This window comes from Leguminivora glycinivorella, chromosome 11 (genome assembly GCF_023078275.1).
Source record: "Leguminivora glycinivorella isolate SPB_JAAS2020 chromosome 11, LegGlyc_1.1, whole genome shotgun sequence".
Lineage (NCBI taxonomy): Eukaryota > Metazoa > Arthropoda > Insecta > Lepidoptera > Tortricidae > Leguminivora > Leguminivora glycinivorella.
The window spans coordinates 16300462-16321208 of record NC_062981.1 but is presented as its reverse complement, the minus strand read 5'-3'; positions in this window follow the sequence as shown (position 1 = coordinate 16321208).

Here is a 20747-nt window from a genome sequence, read left to right as displayed (position 1 = left end):
ATAGATAAACGCATAAAGTAAACAAGAAAGTAAAGGCCTCATTAAAACGACGATGGTGGTTGAAGAAATGATTTTTTGAAGGGGATACCCTTCATGCGGGCTGAGCGGGGCCGTGGGAATCAAATATGTGACCGAAATGCTGAATTTGCATCCCACAGATGAATAGATGATAGGACGTGCAGTGATTTGGGTGATTCGGGTTTCAACCCGATGTTTAATAATTTTTGAGATTAGGATTGCATTGTTAGATTTAATTTTTGATACGGGTGAAGAGACGGCAAGCTAATGCAGGACAGTATAGACAGTATAGTGTCAGGAATCAGCAGAAAATAGGAAAAAATACTTTATTTTAGTTTTTATCATAAGCCTCTTCGAATTTTGAGCAGGTAAATTGATACTTAAGACTCTATACAAGACTATATATAAGACTGTATAAAATTGAACTTATTTTTATTCGTATAATAATGGCTTTCTGCTACCAGGGCACTTGCCAATGTCAAGTAAATTACAGAGATATATAAAACAGTATAGGTAGTTTTTTTGCGAACGAGGCCTTCGCGATGCACTGGAGGATAGCTGGAGCAGCAGTACAAAGCATGATGGCGGCCGGGACCACGAACTGCCGAGTGATGTCCGTAGAATTGGTTATTCGTATCTCCAAAAGAATTCTTCATTAAATGCACTCTTTGCGCAGGCTATTCACTGCATAATATCCTATCAAACTTATACATTAAGCAGCAGAATGCAAAAATAAAAAAAATATATCGGAGGACGATCCGCCATGTTCCACGGGTCAAACGAAAGTCCAAAATTGAACTTGTCCAGAAACAGCGAGACATGATTTTTTTGTTTCATTTAGTTTTTTTTTTGCGAAGTAAAATATCATAATTACTTAAAAAATACACCTACCAACCTTTCCAAAACTTCTACTAAATGACCCAAACATTCCCGACACTTTCTCACAAAAGATTTCTTTCTTACAGTCAAGAACAGAACGACCCCTCGTCGGTAATGATTCGGAAATATTGGCATTGTACCCATTGTTGGCTCCTGGACCGGTTCCAGCACATTAATCGGCCATCTTTAAATCAATTTGAATATTCAAAAGCTCTTTAAACTTATTCCATTGTGCCTTGATATTTTCATTACCGCATATTTCAAAAACTGCGTCTAGTTTTTGCATATGATTTTCGAGATCGTAAATTCGTTTTATGCTTACGTTGTGTATTGTTGTGTTGAATTCAGCTTTTATCGCGATTCGTAATGGACGTTTCTTTTCAAGCTGAGAATCGGTTGGTGAAATTACTGAGTGGAACTTCGTTAATCACAGGTGAACATTTGAACAATGTCAATTCCTGGGAGTACTTACCTATAGTATTAAGACCACCCTGTATAAATAAAATGTCATGAACTAAAATAATGGCAGTTATTTAAAATTGCACAATACTAAATTTGAAAAAAGAACCCTTTAAATGTTCGAAACTGAAGAAAATGTTCTTTTTTATTTCATCCAAGTTGTGCCTTCTAATTTTACATTTTTAACAAGTTTCGCCCCAAGTACTAAAGGATTCGTACATAACCTTACTGTCAAGTTAGCGTAGTCTCGAGTTTACCGATTGAATTGGAAATTACAAATACTTACTACAATACCTATCACCGACCCCATTGATAAAACCGTTGTACTGCACGGGTAGCATGGTCGCGCGATAGACGATAAAATATCAGGCCGTCCCTATCGCACTATTAGTAAGTGCGATAGGGACGGCCAGATGTTTTTATCATTTATCGCGCGACCATAATTGCCTGCCTGCAATCGTCACTCGTAATAGTCGCAACGGATGTCACGCCCTCACCTGCATTGACTGCAGCTTACCGTCAAAATCTGTAATTAAACGTGAGTGACAGGTAAATGGTATAGACTGGTAATTCTCCATACCAAACTATGATTCTATGAACCTGCCTTTCTGCCCTGCAGGCCTAGCCAACTAGCCTAGCCTAGCTCGCATCGCAGATTGAAGTGCAGTCTGGCTCTCTCGCTTAGTAACTTATTATTAATCTGTGCTCTTGCCTTGCTCCAATACGGTAGATCGATAGAAGCTAACTCTGACCTCTGATTTTCACGATATCGTAAACGTTTGTGCATTTGACTGTCCTGTTTGTTAAACATCATGTATTCGGGGATCGTATCTTATGTAGAATATGTAATTTCATGTCGTTCTTCGTAAAAGTTTGTCAATCTAACAATACTTTTTTTCGTCACTTTGACATTTATGTTAGAAAGTGCAAAAATTTACTTAAGTAATACGTAACAAACGTTTATGAATTTTTTTTTTTTTTCCAAACTGTAACGTTTGATGGCGAGAGGCGCTCATTGTTTTAGACATTAGTTACTTAAATACAGTTTTGATATAAAACAGAAACGTAACTTAATACTCTAAGATTAATATTTAACGTTTGTAACTTAATACTAATTTAAACCCTTTTTTTTTTTTTTTTTTTTTTTTTTTTTTTTTTTTTTTTTTTTACTTTTAACTATCGAAATTATTACAACTCCTGGTTGCCAATAATAATAATGCCATTAACTTGTCCTTACTATTTCCTGGTCTCTATTGTAAAAGAACAACATACAGTAGTGAAAGTGACCCAACGGGCCCATTCATACCCAACGCATTTGTTTACCTCCAACCTGCAATATCAAAAACGACACAAGTACTCGTCCATTCCAATACACATAAGCCTTTTTTAATATTAGCAAAACTAGCCTTACTTGTAGCAATGTACATTTGAATTCCGAATGGACATAAGTCCTTTTTAAAGGTAAAATGGTCAAATTGCCCATCTGTCCGGCTATTACGAGTTGTTACAGTTATTTAATGGTCGTTTAAAAAAATACGAGAAGCTGTATTAAAACCTACAGTTTGGTAGTTTGCTCGTAATTTAAGGCAAGATAGGCGGGAAATTATTTCTTAGAAATAATGCTTTGGAACAAATTTATTCTTTGTATTTTTTACGTTTGGTTTTTAACCCAGTTTTAAAAGGGCCAAACATACTGTCAAACTTTGGATGCCTTAATTTGTTGCCACTCCTGGCAAATTTTATTATCAAAATAAAATAAAAAGTGCTACTGGCATTATAAAAAAAATCTTTTAATAAATTGAGTGTCAACTATTATTTCTGTTCATACAGGTTTTAGGTACAAAGTATTTGACACTTTTACGCAAAAACTCCTCCGCTCATCATCATCGTCATCAACGTCGAATTTAACATCAATTGTGTGACTTAACAGTGGCAAGTATTGCACTAATACAAGCAAACTATAAGATTGTGACACTTTCCGACATGACATTTAAAAAGTTACATTGCCTACCGTGTCTGTACAAAATTGCAATCGTGTTTCTCTTCACTGCCCATTTGCCCAACATCCGTGTACTTACATTGTTGTAAGCTCCATGCAGTATATTTACAGATATGAATATGACAGTACGTATAGATTTGTCAATCACTAATCAGCCTCCATTGAGCGCATCGCATACTCTCACTTTCTGCGCACAGACCTTGGAACCTATGAGAAAGGTACACAATGTACACATAGTGCGCTTCGTTTATTGCAAGTTTCCTTTGACAGACTAGGTGAAAATTTTATATTGCACTGATGCATGTTTACCGTGTTCTAAATGGGTCAAAAGCGCTAAGAGCGTATTTTTTGAAGACTAAGAAAGTAAATAAGATTTTTTGCAAAAATTTAATTTTTGGCACAAGCTTTTATCGCCGACTGTGCCTTTCTTTTAACATTCATCTACTGCTCTCCGAGACGTTTCTAAAAACCCCTTACTCGATGGGGATACGACGTTACACAACAGTTCCTATGGCCACCTTTCTGCTCCATCATCAGATCTCAGATCAGCTCCACGAGACCATAATATTGCATGGTCACGAGATTTACATATGTGTGCAAAATTTCAGCTCAATCGGAAACCGGGAAGTGGGTCAAATTTAACTTCTACGTTTACGTTCTACGTAACATACTAACATAACAAGGCAAGTTGAAAATAAAAAAAACTTGTTAAAAAGAAGGTAACTGGTGCAAATGCAGTGGTGTCTTTGGGGATAGTAGAGGGTAGCAAGAACTAGTTCAATGCTCTTCATCATCGTCATCATCATCATCATAGGCCTTCGACGTAAATTATATGATCCAGCGCCCATAAACTTGGCGTCTACATATGACTGATAAGTCCAATACGAAAGCAGCAACTGCGACCGCTTTACTTACGACGGTTTCCCGTATCACGTGTCCCACCTATAGTGCTATCTCTGTCACTAGGAGAAAACCACTCCCAGGGTAACGAAGGTGATCCCTGGATGAATATCTTCGATAAAAGAGTTGTTCCACAAGATGAAGCATCGCTTAACATCCTCACACCAGAGACACCAGCGCGAGCACCTCTGAAATACCAATAGCTTTACTTCTGAGTCTTCTGACCTTACTAAATATTTATTAACTCTACGTTGCACGTTTGTTCGCGGTTCGGTTTGTTTACAATCGTGCCTCTACGTGCCCCCAGCGCCGGCGCAGCTGTCATAGACAACAGATGGATCACTTGCTGACCATAGTTTCCTATTGTAAAAATTGGTTAAATACAGCATAAGTATGTAAAATAATACTAACATCGTGTTTTACGTGTCGGAAGTTCAGAATTTTGAGAGACGTTCATGTTAATGTCAGGTTGATTGAACGGCAGCTGTGGGAAATTGCCCATAGGTGATTGCGCATTTTTTTTTGGGGTCAGAAGTACAAGGATGTTAAAAAAACTTTCCTACCTACTTGTAATTGTCCTTGGCCCTTGTATTAAAATGGTTTTATATTTTAGATTATTAACCTCAGTACACAATAATTTCACGACATAATGTGATTATGAATTTATAATTTTATTAAAAATGATTACAGCACACCGTTCATACGAAACAGTAATTGTCAGTAGTTGTGATCGGAATGTTATATTATTAAGATTAAAATACAAATAATTTATTAATAAAAACATACTTGTACAGTGATTGCTCTTAAATACTAAGAATTTATACATATAAGAGATTATTTATACAAATGCCTGAGCTAGGATAGTTTCTGTGTTTTAGGATGTAGGTACTTAACTATTATTTTAGTGCTCTGCAGTGCATTAACTTGTTTTATCTAATCTGCGGCTAGTTTGTGTCGTGAAAAGCTGCACTTTCACGTCTCAGTAATTATTGCTTAGTATTGTTCTCATTACTGCATTTTTGCGCAATTCTACACAATCCTACTATTATACTGCGACAATGCCAGCTTCTTGCTATGGGAACGATCGAGAGGAATGAACTGACAATGAAACTGAATGAAAATGAATGAAAGTGAATGAGAATTTTATAATTGACGTAATCTGCGGACCAAGAATCTAAGAAGCTAAGCTAGTGACATGTAGCACAATAGCGTTTTTGATAGCCAGAGATGAGCAGAAATACTTCTCGTTTTCTAATGAAACACCTATTTAATGATCGTAATTTAGTACCTTATTTATGATCTTGTGTTTATGAGAAGAAGAAAAATAATTGGTTGAATTTAAGACGTTTTTTTGCGAAGCGACTTTCAGCTTTTCATTTTAAATTTATAATAAGTATTTAATATTAAATCTACATAAGAAATAGTAAGAGAGAACTAGTCACAGATGTCATATATACCAAATCTAAATCTAGTTCTGTGGAACTAGTAGGTAGACAGTAGTACTAGAGAAGCAAAAATACATGAAAATTCAGAATGATTTAAGTTATACACACAGTCACACATACATACATAAACACGTCCGTATTTTCATACGGGGTAGGCAAAGCATAATATGAAACTAGTCGACGGGACATAATTTATTCTTAACTTATGATTATTTACAGTTTGTAATAATTATTATGTTCTATGTAAGTTTTATGGCGCATTGGATTGTCTGTCAAGCCATGTAAACATGTTTTCCAAATAAATAAATAAATAGGTACCTATGCCAATACAATGTAGTTTCGTGGTTCGTCTTCACTTTAACATTACTTTATCTAGACGTCTAGCCACTTCCCGTGCATTTCGCAATGCTTTCATAATGCTTTACGACTGCGTCCTGTCCTGAATAGACGGACTTGTAAGACTATGTGGCGTTACATGTCTAAAGGGATCTGAAAAAGCGATGAAATTCTGTTGGAATTGGGAATTTTACAGCAATTGTTTGAAGCCGGAGTACCTATAGCATTATATTACTTTAAGTGTGACCCGTGTACATCTTATCTTATCTTAAAACTGCGGGGGCCCTTACGGATACACTTCGACCCATCGGGATCTTTTGTGCAATTACTCTCTTACGATCCAAAGATCCTTCAGCTATTCAGGAGCTTCTCGACCATCTCTACGTATCGTATGATGAGGCTCATGGGTAGCTCTCTGAAGTCCTTTGGCACTAGGTAACTTGCTCCAAAGTTCTTCATTCTTTGTCTGGCGATGGCGTGACATTCACACAGATGACTGACGGTCTCTTCCTTTCACCACACCCCATGTACATACTATACCTACTTTAAACAGTTTTTAGGGTTCCGTAGTCAACTAGGAACCTTTATATTATAGTTTCGCCATCGCCATGTCTGTCCGTCCGTCCGTTCGCGGATAATCTCAGTGACCGTTAGCACTAGAAAAGAAAGCTGAAATTTGGTATATCAATCACGCCGACAAAGTGGTAAAATAAAAAAATATGAAAAAACTCACAAAAGTAGAACTTTATAAATACTTTCTAGGAAAATTATTTTGAACTTGATAGGTTGAACAGTTTTAAAAAAAATACGGGAAACTACGGAACCCTACACTGAGCGTGGCTCGACACGCTCTTGGCCGGTTTTTTAAAAAGTTTTCACTATGTCATTGTTGCAAGGCGGCGCAAACCACTGTACATCGCGATTGGCCCTCCTAGAGGCGCCCTCTGAACAGAATTTTTCCTAATATCTCCTATTGTAGATGAAAATCTCCATATTGTACTTAACACTAAGGACCCTTCTCTTATGGAAAGATTCATATTATACATGAGATTTATGACTATTTTATTACTATTACGTTTTGCACACAACCGGCTCTGGCTTTACCTTTCGAAACACATTTTTATCTTTTAAATGATATGATTATTTTTTGCATGAATATGTTTGTCTTAAAATATAAAAAGTAAGCGGTGTTCTGAACCATTAAATGCCATGGCACTTGAATCTTTTGCTCAAATTGAATAGTTTAGAGGTAGTTTTGTAAGGTGTCAATTATTTTTAAGTGGTTAAAAACAGTTTGTTATCTATGCTAATTTGCAAGTGTATGACCGAATGACCACAAATCTGTATAAATTCATTAAAACAATTGGGGAAGATAATGTTAGCTCCTTAGGTGTCGTAAAAGTCGATTATAGTATACAGAGTGGGGCCTGTAACAAAGGCGAAGAATTGAACGGTAGGCTATTCTTTTTATACTGATTACTGATCAACATTTGTTCAGTGACTTTTAAAAATTATGAAGTCTTTAAATTTTTAATTTTTCAAAGAACAAAATAGTTTAAGGCTTGTGTTTTTGTTATCATTTAATTGTCACAATAATTTAGAAAAGGATATAACACTCGTTCAGTACGTACCTGACATGACAACCTTAGCTGGTCATAAAGGAAACAAAAATAAAGAAAATGTGTATTCCTGGCCCATATATTTCAACATGTTAGTTCCTCAGTGCAAAATTTTATCAATTTTAAAAGTAGTATTACTGTTGAAATAATATTAGATTTTTGGGGAGTCATGTAGTTTTACTTTACATTTAGCTTCAATTTAAATGAATTATCTAATAAATAAATAATTTTTCATACAAAATAAATATTAGCTTCAATGTACGCCATTATTGTTGTCATTGACGTTGTCTGTCACACTTTAGACTTAACAGAATTCGCAATACATTACCTCTTAGAAAAAACTTTCAATGGTGATAAAAATCAAAATACAAGTTATTTTTAAAAGTCGCCGAACAAATGTTGATCAGTATAAGGAGAATAGCCTAGAGTTCAATTATTCGCCTTTGTTACAGGCCCCACTCTGTATGGGTTCAAATGCGGCGTAGGCAAAAGGCTGGTAATCAGTCTCCAATGTCACAATTCGTTTTCTTTCAACCCCTTAATTGCCAGGAGTGGCACTGGAACTTGAGTAGTTTCATGTGCTCTGCCTACCCCTTTGAAGCATACCGGCGCGGCGTGATTGTATGTAAGTGTATTCAGTTATAAAACAACCATTAGTGTTTCGTTTACTAGAAGACAATGTTCATCGCTATCTAAATTACAGTTCTCGACTCCCAATCCATTTTATTACCAATTATTATAGACAATTTCCTTTACAGCCTTCTTTGTATAAAACGAACCTTTACGTTATGTAAATAAGGGTTTTTAATGCGTCAGTGGATATGTATTGAAAGCTAATGTAAATGTTATCTAATGTAATTATTGTTAGGTTAGGTTGTGGATGTCTGGTGATTGACCGATTGTTACTCGAGTGGTTTACCTATATAACTTATTTATATAGTGAAATATTTACATAATATTCTTTATATAACAAGTCTAAGTATATTACACAAGAAACTAAAAATAAAGGTAAAACTAAATATAAAAAATCTCACCTAAGGAATCGACTTCTGGAAGAGAACCCAGGATGCTGGCGGTGTTGCCCCTTTAAAATATTTGATATTAAAGTTATAATGTGGGTGTCGTAGAAGTCGACTATAAGGTCTGTAATATATGGGTTCCATTGTGGTGTGGGCGATGAACTGACAACCTGTCACGGCAATATGACAATTTCGTTTTCTTTCAACCCCTTTCACTTCTAATAGTGGCAGTGAAACTGATCCATTGCAGTTTCATGTACTCTCCCAACTAGCAAAATAGTCTTGGATTGCGCACTTTATAAGTGTAGTGGGCTTATAGCACTCTAATATTTGTTTTATAAAATGTTACGCTCTTATATTAGCCTTAGACAAGCTAGTACGCACTCTAGAACTCTCTGTCTCATTACTTAGTCTCATATGTGTATATAAGCGCATTTTATAATACTATTATAAGCCTCTTACTCCTACAATAACATTTACGTAGATTAATTGCTCTTGAGAGTAAATGTTCTTATAGTCCCCTTCTCTAAGTTTATTTGATTTTATAATGGTCCTAATAAATGCTCTTGTAAGAATGTCAGGCTAATATCTGCATAACATAAAAACACTATAAGTACATGCTTTTTTCATCTTATTCAAAACTATTATAAGATCAATAGCAGTAGTTTAGTAAGATATTAGAGCGATATTGGATCATTTGATGTTATAATAGCCTTAATAAATGCTTTTGTAAGAACTTCAGACTAATATCAGCATAACATAAAAATACAATAGTGCATCTTTATGTGACCTTATTTAAAGCTATTATGAGATCAATAGCAGTAATTTAGTTCGATATTAGCGTAATATAGAATAAACATACTTAAATAAACAATAGATGGGATCAATATAAAGTGATTAGACCTTATATAGATTTTGGGAACACAATTCTAAGTATACAACCATTTCACATCACCAACATTGCCATTTGAATAAAAAGTAAAAACAATAAGTATATTTGTTTTTATAGGGTCAAGTGATATAAAATCAGGTCAAGATAAAGAAAATGAGGTTTTATATAGGTAAAGCAAGGAACCCTAAATTAATTAAACATGGCCGTGTCATTGGTAGTCAAGAATGCTAATATTAAGTAAATGATCTTATAATAGTCTAATAGCGCACTGAGAAAATGCAACTATAACAATGGCGTCTTTTTACTGCAAATATAGAAATAAAATAATTAACGAGGATACAAAATACTATTATTTGAGTGGGCGCATGAAATTTGAAGTGTAAATAAGGGTCCATTTTACAGTAAATAATATTTTCCAAATACTTATTGCGCAATATGAAGAAGCACCAAGGATAATAAACACGCTATTATAAGTTTATAAGTATTACTAAATGGTAATTCGTATCTTCCGTGTTTATTTTGTCAAATATTATTTTATATTATCACGCTACAGACCAAGCGGATAGCCTTAGAATGTTTCAAATACCGTGTTGTCGTACAAAAATCAAAATAAGCTTGTTTAGGCTCATAAGAGTCTAACGTTGGACCAAAATAAGCCTATGCAGGCTTATAAAATACTTACCTGAAAGCGATATTAGCCTAAGGAGGCTTAAATTAGTTTTGGCATGATTACTGTAAAAGCAAACAGTATGCAAGAAAAGTGATATTAGAACGATATTAAAATAAATACGCTTATAATTGTGCCCAAATCCAGGATTATACGATGATATAGAATCAATATAAAACCAAAAAAATGTAGTCTTGAGATCGTTGTAAGCGCGACTTTTGCTAGTTGGGCTACCTACCCTGTTTCGGAAAAGAAGCGTAAGTTTATGTAAGTATATGTAATAATTACTGTCTTACCGCGATAGTTACTAAATGATATACAACACATTATGTAACCGAACACTGATTCAACAGGAAGATCGATACGACTAGTAGGGCCGCTAATCGGTACCCACGAACGCTGCTAAGGTAACGAAACGTCAAGAAGTAGATATTTTAAACTACATATAACTAGCAGCACTCAAGAATAACCTTAAAAAACTATGGCTTTCCGACACTTAATTTTTTTTATTTTTTTTTTATCGGATTGTTTTTTTTTTCTTTTCTCTCTTTTTCTTTTTCTTTAATTTTTATCTATTTTTTTTTTAATTGTCGTCTTGCTTTGTGGTTCGAATTAATATCCATATACTTTTTGGTCTAAGTACCTATATAAATATATATTTTATGAGTATTTGTTTATTTATTATTATATTATTATATATGTATATATTGGTGTATTAATGTAATTGTATATGTATATATTTGTTACCATGTGTATACAAAATTTGCATTTAATTCTTTTAGTGGTTGTACATTTTTGAATTCGTCACTCATCGTTAATTCGCTTCTACTCATTTCCTCAAAGGTTGACTGGAAGAGATCCCATTAAGGGATAAGTCCGCCTACATTGTATATTACTGACTCTGTAACTGTGTCTCTTTTGTTTCCTTTATGTACAATAAAGCTTATACATACATACATACATACATATTATATTTACTAATTAATTTAAATAACCTGTTCATCTTACCTTAAAAACATTTACCTATCTTCTTGCACCGTCCTATTGTGACCTATTTAATATATGTAAAACTTAACACGTGCAAATCAAGTACTTACTTAAAACAATGTTTTTGATGGAATTCACTACATAAACCAGAACCTCGCATATTTTGAAAACATAATTATTACTATGATGATAACTCTGTTGCCGAGTCGTTTGTGTCAAATCCATACATCATTATTATTCAAAAATTCAGTCATTCCGAGTTGTTGCCAGTTCGTATGAATATAATATTTTCATTGTAATCTGCATACATTTCATCTACATAACATAACACTTTAAACTAAAATGATGGTTAATTTTTTTATTAGGTAAGTTGTTTTTGGTAATAGGTACAATAATGTCACAAGCAAAAGTCTCTTAAGAGGCATTATTCAGACGACCGACCGTTTTTTGCAAAATATAGCAATTTTCGCTCAAGAAGAAATAGTCAAAAAATAAAATAAATAATATTACTGCAAGAACATATTTTAAGCTTGGAAGTAAGGTAAGAAAAAAGTGAATAAAGAAAAAAAAACATTTTGAAACCTGAGACAATAATTATTTTTTGGAAGATGTTCTCATGCGGTAGGATGTCTCATTTCGGATCGTGATTTTGCAATAAGTAAACAAAAGTTATTTGGGTTTAAAATTGACACAATCCTCGGCATCATATATTGCAATTGTACAAGAAAGTGGCGTTATCCTCGATTCCTCGTAAGGCCCACCATAGTTAGTTTTACTAGATTTCATTTGAACCCTGTTGGTTTATTATTATTTATCGTATGGCATTATATTTACATGTCACTGAATTATACAATTAAATATTAAACTTACTGTTGGTAAGAATTTCGTTTGTTTCAAAAATCAATGAAACAAAAGAAATGCTATTTTATTCGGTCATAAAAGATACAAATTAGATTGCAACCACTATGTATATTGTAATGTACGTCAACCAATTGGAACCCTAGGCCACTCTACAACCATGTCAAAATGACAAGCAATAAGAGATTTCTTACGATCTGATTTATAACGTCACTATGACATAGTTCTACAGTGGCCTAGGGTTCCAATTGGTTGACTGTATACATTGGGCCTTACGAGGCTACTATAATTCAATGATTTATTTGAATAATTGGATAAAATACCTCCCGATTTTCCCCCATTAATACCAATACCACCATTGTAGTCTTTATGAATTCAAAAAGCTGTCACTTTACCGTATTGTATCTCATAATGATTTCTTAGAAGAGGCGTGTGACGAAAGTGCATGACGCGTGATTATGTAAATGATTATTGACATGACACAAAAGATAATAAACCTACGTGTTTCTTTGATGTTACGTAGATTGGTAGTGATGTGCCTGTGTGTTTGTCAATAATTCTCAAGCAGTTAAAACTAAAGTTTTACCAGAAACATATTATATGGCTATTGTCAAGAGGGCGCTGTTGTTCTGATGAGTGGGAAGACAGTCTGACAGTTCAGTATAAGTTCAGTTTTTAAAATTAAATGGCTTCAGTCCATTGGGACTATTTCGCCAGTGTCAAGGTGATATGAGCTAATTATTAATAATTTTTGTGCGGTAAGTACGACAGTGTACGGTGAATTAGCACTTGTAAATTGATAGCTAGATTTTACAAGAGCACGTGGACTACCGGCCGTTGACGACAAAAAAGTGGCTATACGCGTTTCGAGATTAATTCTTCTTCAGCTTCTCACTAGAAAATTAGTTTACTGTTTAATAAGCTATCGATATTACACTTTAAACAACATTAATGAGCAAAAGAAAAAGAAATTATTCACAACACGATACCGCTAAGATGGCGTTCGCACCGGAAGTCCAGTTCAGTATAGTATGAAAAAAAAATAGTTCTATTGACATTCTTCTTTCTGGTCAGGCTTTATTTTGTATTGAACGCTAAAGTAATATATTTTTTCGAGGCGTCAAATCCCTCTGAATCGAATACTACCGCTGGAAATAATCCAAAATTCCAAAATTTTGACATGGAGTTCAAAATAAATAATACGCGGAAGATTTACAGTTATACGCAAGGCAACAAGAGGCGTCCACAGAATTATAGTAGGCTTCCTTATTACTCGTACTAAGGACTAAGGAGATTAAAAAACCATCTCGTCTAGGAAATTTTGGGTTGGCAACACATGAACACACATATTGGACTGCGGACAGTTTTTCTAAAGCCCACTTGTACCAACCACTTAACTCAGGGTTAGTGGGCTGTCAACTGTCAAATTCCATATAAAATGGTGGGTAACCCTCGGGTTAGCCCTTCCTTTTCGTTGGTGCAAGTGGCCCTAAGGATATCATTGATATCAAATATTTTAATTTTATAAAATTTTACCGAGATGTGCTATTGATGGGCTATTAGAATTATTAAATAGATTCAAAAACTGCAATATTAAAAAAAATAACTGTTTTTTTTTTGTAATTTTTTGCTTATTTCCGGTACACATATCTAACATTGTCCATTTTCTAAAATTAAGTTTTTTTTTTACTTTCCTGAGTAAAATTTGATCATTTTTCCAACTAGCACACCTTTAGTCCCATCACTATTTGTGTGCTGATTGTCTTACCCGTCGATATTAAGATTCGTCGGTTTTACCAATTATGTAGTGTTAGCTTTGTTTCCGCACTTTTGGCTAAACTTGAAGTTACGTGTTTTTTCTTCCGGTGGTATTATGTTTCAACAACGAATAATTGAATATGCTTATATCACATTTTTCAGAAATCATAGGGATAATTGTTATATTATTTCAGTGGCCTGTATATATATGGTACGACGTTATTGTAAATTATCGCAGCAATTTATTTTTCGTCTGATTCGAAATCTGCTCTTATTGAATTTCGACGCAATCTTGAACCACTTTGGCTACTTAAGTCGTTAGATTACTTAGAGATGAATATTTTTTAAAACGCAGTTTGTTTCAAGGAAAAAAAATGTGATGAACTAGGTAGGTAGACACGTTTACTGGATACTGATAGAATATTCTCATATACCTTTAGTTAGGCTAAAGTAAAAAGACAATTTATGAATTTTGTATTTACCATGATACCTTTTACTGCTCAAATTTAAACAATCCAAAATTTCTAGTGATATGAGTACGAGTAGGTACTTCATATAAAGAATAAATGCCGTAATTAACCCATATGTAGATGTAGCATCTAAAACCAAATGCTACTCATTTCTGACAGTAAGTTCACGGTGCTAACAGTGTGCTGAAAGACAGCTTAGAAAAACAAGAAAGGCGGAGTCAGGAAGAGGAACAACACCGGTGATTGACGGGACTCATCCGATGCTCACATGTTTAACAAGCAGCCAAACAAAATTAATACATCTCGCTAACTGTTGTTCCCACTACAAAGCATCGTTATAAAACCAAACACCTACTCAATGGTTGTTTATACCTGGAACTTCTCACTAAAGACTGTGTGAAAAACAACCAATGGTTGACCAACCCTCCACGTGAAACTAAGCAAAATAGGTCACCGTTGTTCCCACAAAGTAACATTGTGCTTCCAAATGGAACCAACGGTTGTTTATACCTGCAAGAGCTCCCTAAAGTACGGGCGTGGGTGAACACACATCACCAACGGTTGAGCAAGCCTGTCTGGCTATTCACAACAGGCAACTACTCGACTGTAAATGCATTCCCTATACGAGTTGACTCAGGGCCTAACGACTTTTGGTAGTACCAGACACTTTATCTCAAGTGGTTCGGCTATAGAGGACAGGTAGATAACCTTCGTGAATATCACTGTGTTGACATTAGTCGATGAAAGGCTACTTGTTTACTAGATCGCCCACTAGTTGACTGTTCCAATATGTTTCATATCTTACTTCATACTTACCTAACAACCTACGAAGTAACTAGACATTTCCATAATTGAAATAATTTATAGCATTTTGCAACAATTTTCTTGAGCGATATGCAGGAAAACATTAAATGGAAATGGTATTGCTCGGATAACTATGTTAAACTGTTTCATATGTAAATATGGCCTACTGTACTAAACTAAGAATAGACAGCAGTAGGGTGACCAGGAAAACCGAGATTGATTCGATGATTCATATTCACTAGTAGGTACATATTACCAAAGAGGATCGAGTATTATAGAGAGTTACTGTCGAAGTATAAAATGTGTAATCGCAGTGCATAGACTGCCATCTCTTGATGTGTCAAAAAAAAATGTGGCTTAAAACTTTTGAACCTCAGTTTTGACAATTTGGCCCATATTCTTAGCTTGATATGCAACGAAGTAAGATAAACATGGAAGCCGCTTTTAAGAACATTACCGTTCAAATTCTTGTCACCGTTTAGCACACATACACAATTACGCCTACATTTACACAAGACAATACGTTTACAGGTCATGTAATCAATACTGGTAAACAAAACAATAGTCATCTCTTTTATACTAATGCACACAGATAAGTGTAGCTGAAATGCATATAATGTCACTAACTACCAATTAGCGATTTTATTCGGCTAAAAACCTTCTTGCTGTACGTACTGGCAGCTAAGAATTCGTGGTTCATATTTGACTAAAATTTGACACGAAAAGGGATGGGTTTATGTCATACCTTAAAGAACCAAGCAGAAATAATTTAAATTTTATGCATATTAAAAAATAACTACATAATTAATTTATTGTTATGAAGTAACAACCTACCCATGAAAATAATAATTATGTCGTACACGTATTCCGCTATAATAAGTATTTTTATGGCTAGATAAATTCAATTTATATCTGTATAACAATGTACAGTCACGTTCAGATTGTTGTCAGTTGCCATCTATTGTTAACAGGTGTTAAACGTAGGCTTTCATTTTATAAATTTTACCTTTTCAGGGCTGGTTTTTAGTACAGCACAGGTCAGATAAATGTCAGCAGTCACTGTCATTTATACGTGTGATGAAAAGGATAGTGATAACTTTATCTGGTAGATATATTTATCTGGCGACTGAAAAACCGGCCCTTAAATATGTAATTACTTAGATGTCGCCACCGAAAGATAATAACATGGAACATTTCTTTTAAACAAAATGCCAGCCGAAAAGTGGTTCCAAGATCATAATACGCCGTACTGACACCGGAACATAGGTCACGTCTATTTCTATTCTACAACCTTCTAAATTAACACGTTTAGGGACGCTTAGTGACGTCATCTGTCATAGACCAAAGGAAACAAATGACTACGCGTATGCTATACCATACGTGTCCACGAATGTGTTCAGATTGGCCATTTAAACCACTATGCCGGTGACACAAGGTCTGTGATCAAAATAATCGAACTCCTATGCCACTGACACGTACGTGTGCTTAAACAAGTTTACTGGCCTATGTCGGCCGCACAGCAGGCAGGCAAACATGGTCGCGCGATATTAATAAAATTATACAAAAATGAAAGTTTTTAAATATCAATGGCTATTAAAAATATTGCGTAACATCATCCCCATACAAAAGTAGTTCGTACAATATAAATCGAAATAATTATGATCCTCGCCAAATTACACATGAAACTTAATCCCACATTTTTCTCCGTATTTGTTGGAACGACTAGCACATGATATTACAAAACAGTACGGCATATTCTTTTTGTAAACATATATTCTAAATATGCCGTACTACGACTGTTCCGACTGGCCGCCATTAGCGCACTGTCAAGCTCCGTGGCACAATTTTGAGGCCCCGCCTACCGTGGCACAATATTCGTGGGGTCATTTTTGAGAGCTCTTTAGACATCTAGGTATATTAACAATCGCTGTTGATATGTGTTAAAATGACAAATATTAGTATTAGCGCCATCTAGCTGAGCGTACCCCAAAGGTGTAATGCCATCTAGGCCACCGTACCTTTTTCTGTATGGTACTGAGGTACGTTTTTTTCTTACACTTTATCTGTCTATACGGAGTTATATATGTCTTTGGTATTACCTTTCGTATCGTATCGGTTTTTTGCGCGAGAAAAATCAGAGCCTTCTTAAGCTAAATATTTTTTTATACAATCGTTTACACGCTCTCATTCAAATATGGTTAGTTCTGTACAATGTGTTGTTGTATAGCATCACACACAGTAAAAAACTATCAATTCATGATTCATGATATACCTACCTTCTACCACATTTTAGATCAATACCAAATTTAGTAATACTTCTAATTCTAATAAAACGAAATAGCTCTTAACAATGGTCGGAAGAGCCGATAATGCAGACGAAACGAGAGAAAGATTAAAAGCAGTGAGTGACGTATCAACAAGACTAAACAGAGCAGACTTTGAGTCTACAATATTTACAATGGCAATAGACCTAGTAGTACCTATAGTTCTAATACCTAGTTAACTTTCAGTTCGCTGCGCCTAACGGAGTTGGCGCTTATTTCCAATTTCGACTTTCGACGAACTAAAAAACACGTCTAGAGTTGAGAATAAGAAATTGTCTAAATATATACACAATTCTATTGATGGCTGAGACGAAGCCTAGGAATTTCTTTTTTTTAATTGAATATAGGCACAGCTTGGGAAAAAAGGATTGAAATTGTAAGGGGGCAACATCGTAGACGTCCGTTTACTGACACATATTGATTTGAAAGAGACACTACATTGTCGCCACTTTTAGTTTCTACTCTTTTTTGATAGACTGTACTACACAAACCTTACTTTTGAGTGTAGGTAAACCTACTAACTAATAATTATAACTTGCGTTTGCACTTAAAGTACTAAAACTTGACTAAAACCTCTCAACCAGTTATACAATTATCTAAATCTTCATTAACGATGACTAATCCTCACGAGCACAACAATTAAGAAACAAGTTCAATTGTGATTGTTGCAACTAATTGTCGTTAATTGTAACGTGGGGTACAGTTTAGCTTGTACCGAGCAATTATTGTTGCATGTATACAGATTAGTATGCATAATACGTACGTGAATGTACAGTCATCCAATTGGAACCCTAGTCCACTGTAGAACTAAATATGTCATAGTGACGTTATAAATCAGATTGTAAAAAATCTCTTACTGCTTGTCATTTTGACATTGGTTGTAGAGTGGCCTAGGGGTCTAGGGAATTGGTTGACTGTACTTATTTACTTCGCTGGCTCAGCGACCCAAAGTGGATATTGGACTCCGACACTAGACTTCGCCATTCGCTCCTTTCCTATGCGATCTGATGGCATTCAGTCACTTGAAGGGCACACAGGTCTTTCTGGACCTCGTCGATCCATCGGTACCTGGGCCTTCCAACCGGCCATTTCTCAGTTCAATAACAGCATCCTCTACGTACGTGAATGTAGTCCACGAAATACACAGTTTAGTGGAATAACAGCATTAATAGCATTTATCATTAACTCTCTCTATTAAGATTGGTGTTCGTAGAAACATGATTTTCGTGCTCGTCAAAAGCCACTTTGTAGGGACATGAAACACGCGTTGACGCTTGACCAGTCGCCATCAGAGATATCAGCGCGGTCAAGATGCTCATAAATACCTGAACACGCTATTCTATTCAAGGCGATAAGGCATGTTCAGATATTTTTGGGCGCTCCGGCCGTTCAGATATATCTGACGGTGAGTGTAGTACAGAAAAGACCGCAACTCGCGTAAAAATACGCACATTTGTTCGTTGAAACGTTTTATTTTCCCATTGTTTGACGAAGCAAATATATCTCTTCAGTGTTATCTCTGAGATTCGAGGAAGTTCATTACTTACCTAGTTAGGAAAACGTTATTTTGTATTTTTTACAATCCTTCACATTTGCTTCTTTAATTATTACCATCCACTAAACAATGTAACAGATGAACCAGCCACAAAATCAATCACCAAATGCCAACCAAAAATAGAAATCCCCAAGAAAGGCCACGTCAGGAGCACCTTAAACCGACGAGCGTGGAGCGTGTAATATGATATGAAACTGAAAAATGCGAAAGAGGTAAATATCTGTGGAGCGTAGGAAGTGAAAATCCGTAGTACCTATCTGCATACCCCTGCGAGAAACTCTCGTTATAATGTATGTAAGTTGGTATATGTACAAAAAGAGAAAATTATAATATTGTCTATCAGGGTGATAGTTCCTACAAGACTATTTTCATGTGCTGAGATTAGACCATTTCGTTTCGGGGCACCTTCTGCTTTTGTCTTTTGGCTTGTATGTTTTCTTTTTTTGTGTGTGTTTGTGCATACATTATTTTTATTTCTATTTATATCTAAGTTTTGATAGGCAGTTATCATCTTCCCTACGCCTCCAGTATAAAATTGTAGCCTTCATAATCATCTATAAACCAGTTCTGCTCATAGAAAGCGCTGTCAGCTTCGGGAATAAGTCCCGATATGGAAGGTCAATGTCTCCAACAGCCATTTGTCTCCGTCGAGCCACTTCATTATACCAAAATATACTTTCCCTGTCATTAGTCACTGATACGCGTGAAATAACCCATAACTCCAGTTGAAGTTGGAGCCCAAATGCTTCATGTTTGGAAACTGATGCAAATGGGACGGGAGTGAGCGGGGTTCCGCAGGGTAGGGTATCGGGACCGATGATATTTTTCAATAAAACAAAGATGATATGAAATATGATCGCTCGCGTTAGAAAGATACAAAAAGTAGCCTATGTCATTCTCCATCCCTTCAACTATCTTCACTTAAAAAGTCACGTCAATTCGTCGCTCCGTTTTGCTTTGAAAGACGGACAAACAAACAGGCTCACACTTTCCCATTTATAATATTAAGTATGGATATTATGTCAGAAGTTACTGATCAAGACACGTGTGAAATAACAATAACCCATAACCACAGTTCGAATTTGAACCTAAATGTTTTTTGTTTCAGAACTGAAATAAATGGAAGTTTAAAAAAAAACTCAAAAACTATCTGCTTAGTGGACCCCAGTAACTCCCTCGAAAGTTCGAACCAATTTTGTGTTATTCTGTACTTTGTCTTCGTCTAACCATATTGACATACCGAAATATACTTTCCCTGTCATTAAGTCACTGATACGCGTTAAATAAACCCATGTTTCCAGTTGGAACCCAAATGCTTGTTTAAGAACTAATACAAACAATGGGACTGGAGTTAGTGGGGTTCCACAGGGTAGGGTATCGGGACCGACAATGTTTTTTCAACGAAACAACGATTATATGAAAACGATGTTTCATATGTCATATGTTACTGATAGACATAACTCCGATAGGAAGTTGAACTTATTTAGGCTTCTTGTTTAGGAACTGATTAAAATAGGTCGGGATTTAAAAGAAAACTTAAAAGTTATCTGCCTTGTGGACCCCAGTAACTCTCCCGAACCGTCGAACCGATCTCATACCAATTTTGTGTTATTCTGTACTTTGTCTTCGTCTAGTCGTTTCGATATACCGAAATATACTTTCCCTGTCATTAGTCAGTGATATGCGTGAAATAACCCATAACTCCAGTACAAATGGGACGGGAGAGAGTGGAGTTCCGCAGGGTAGGGTATGGGAACC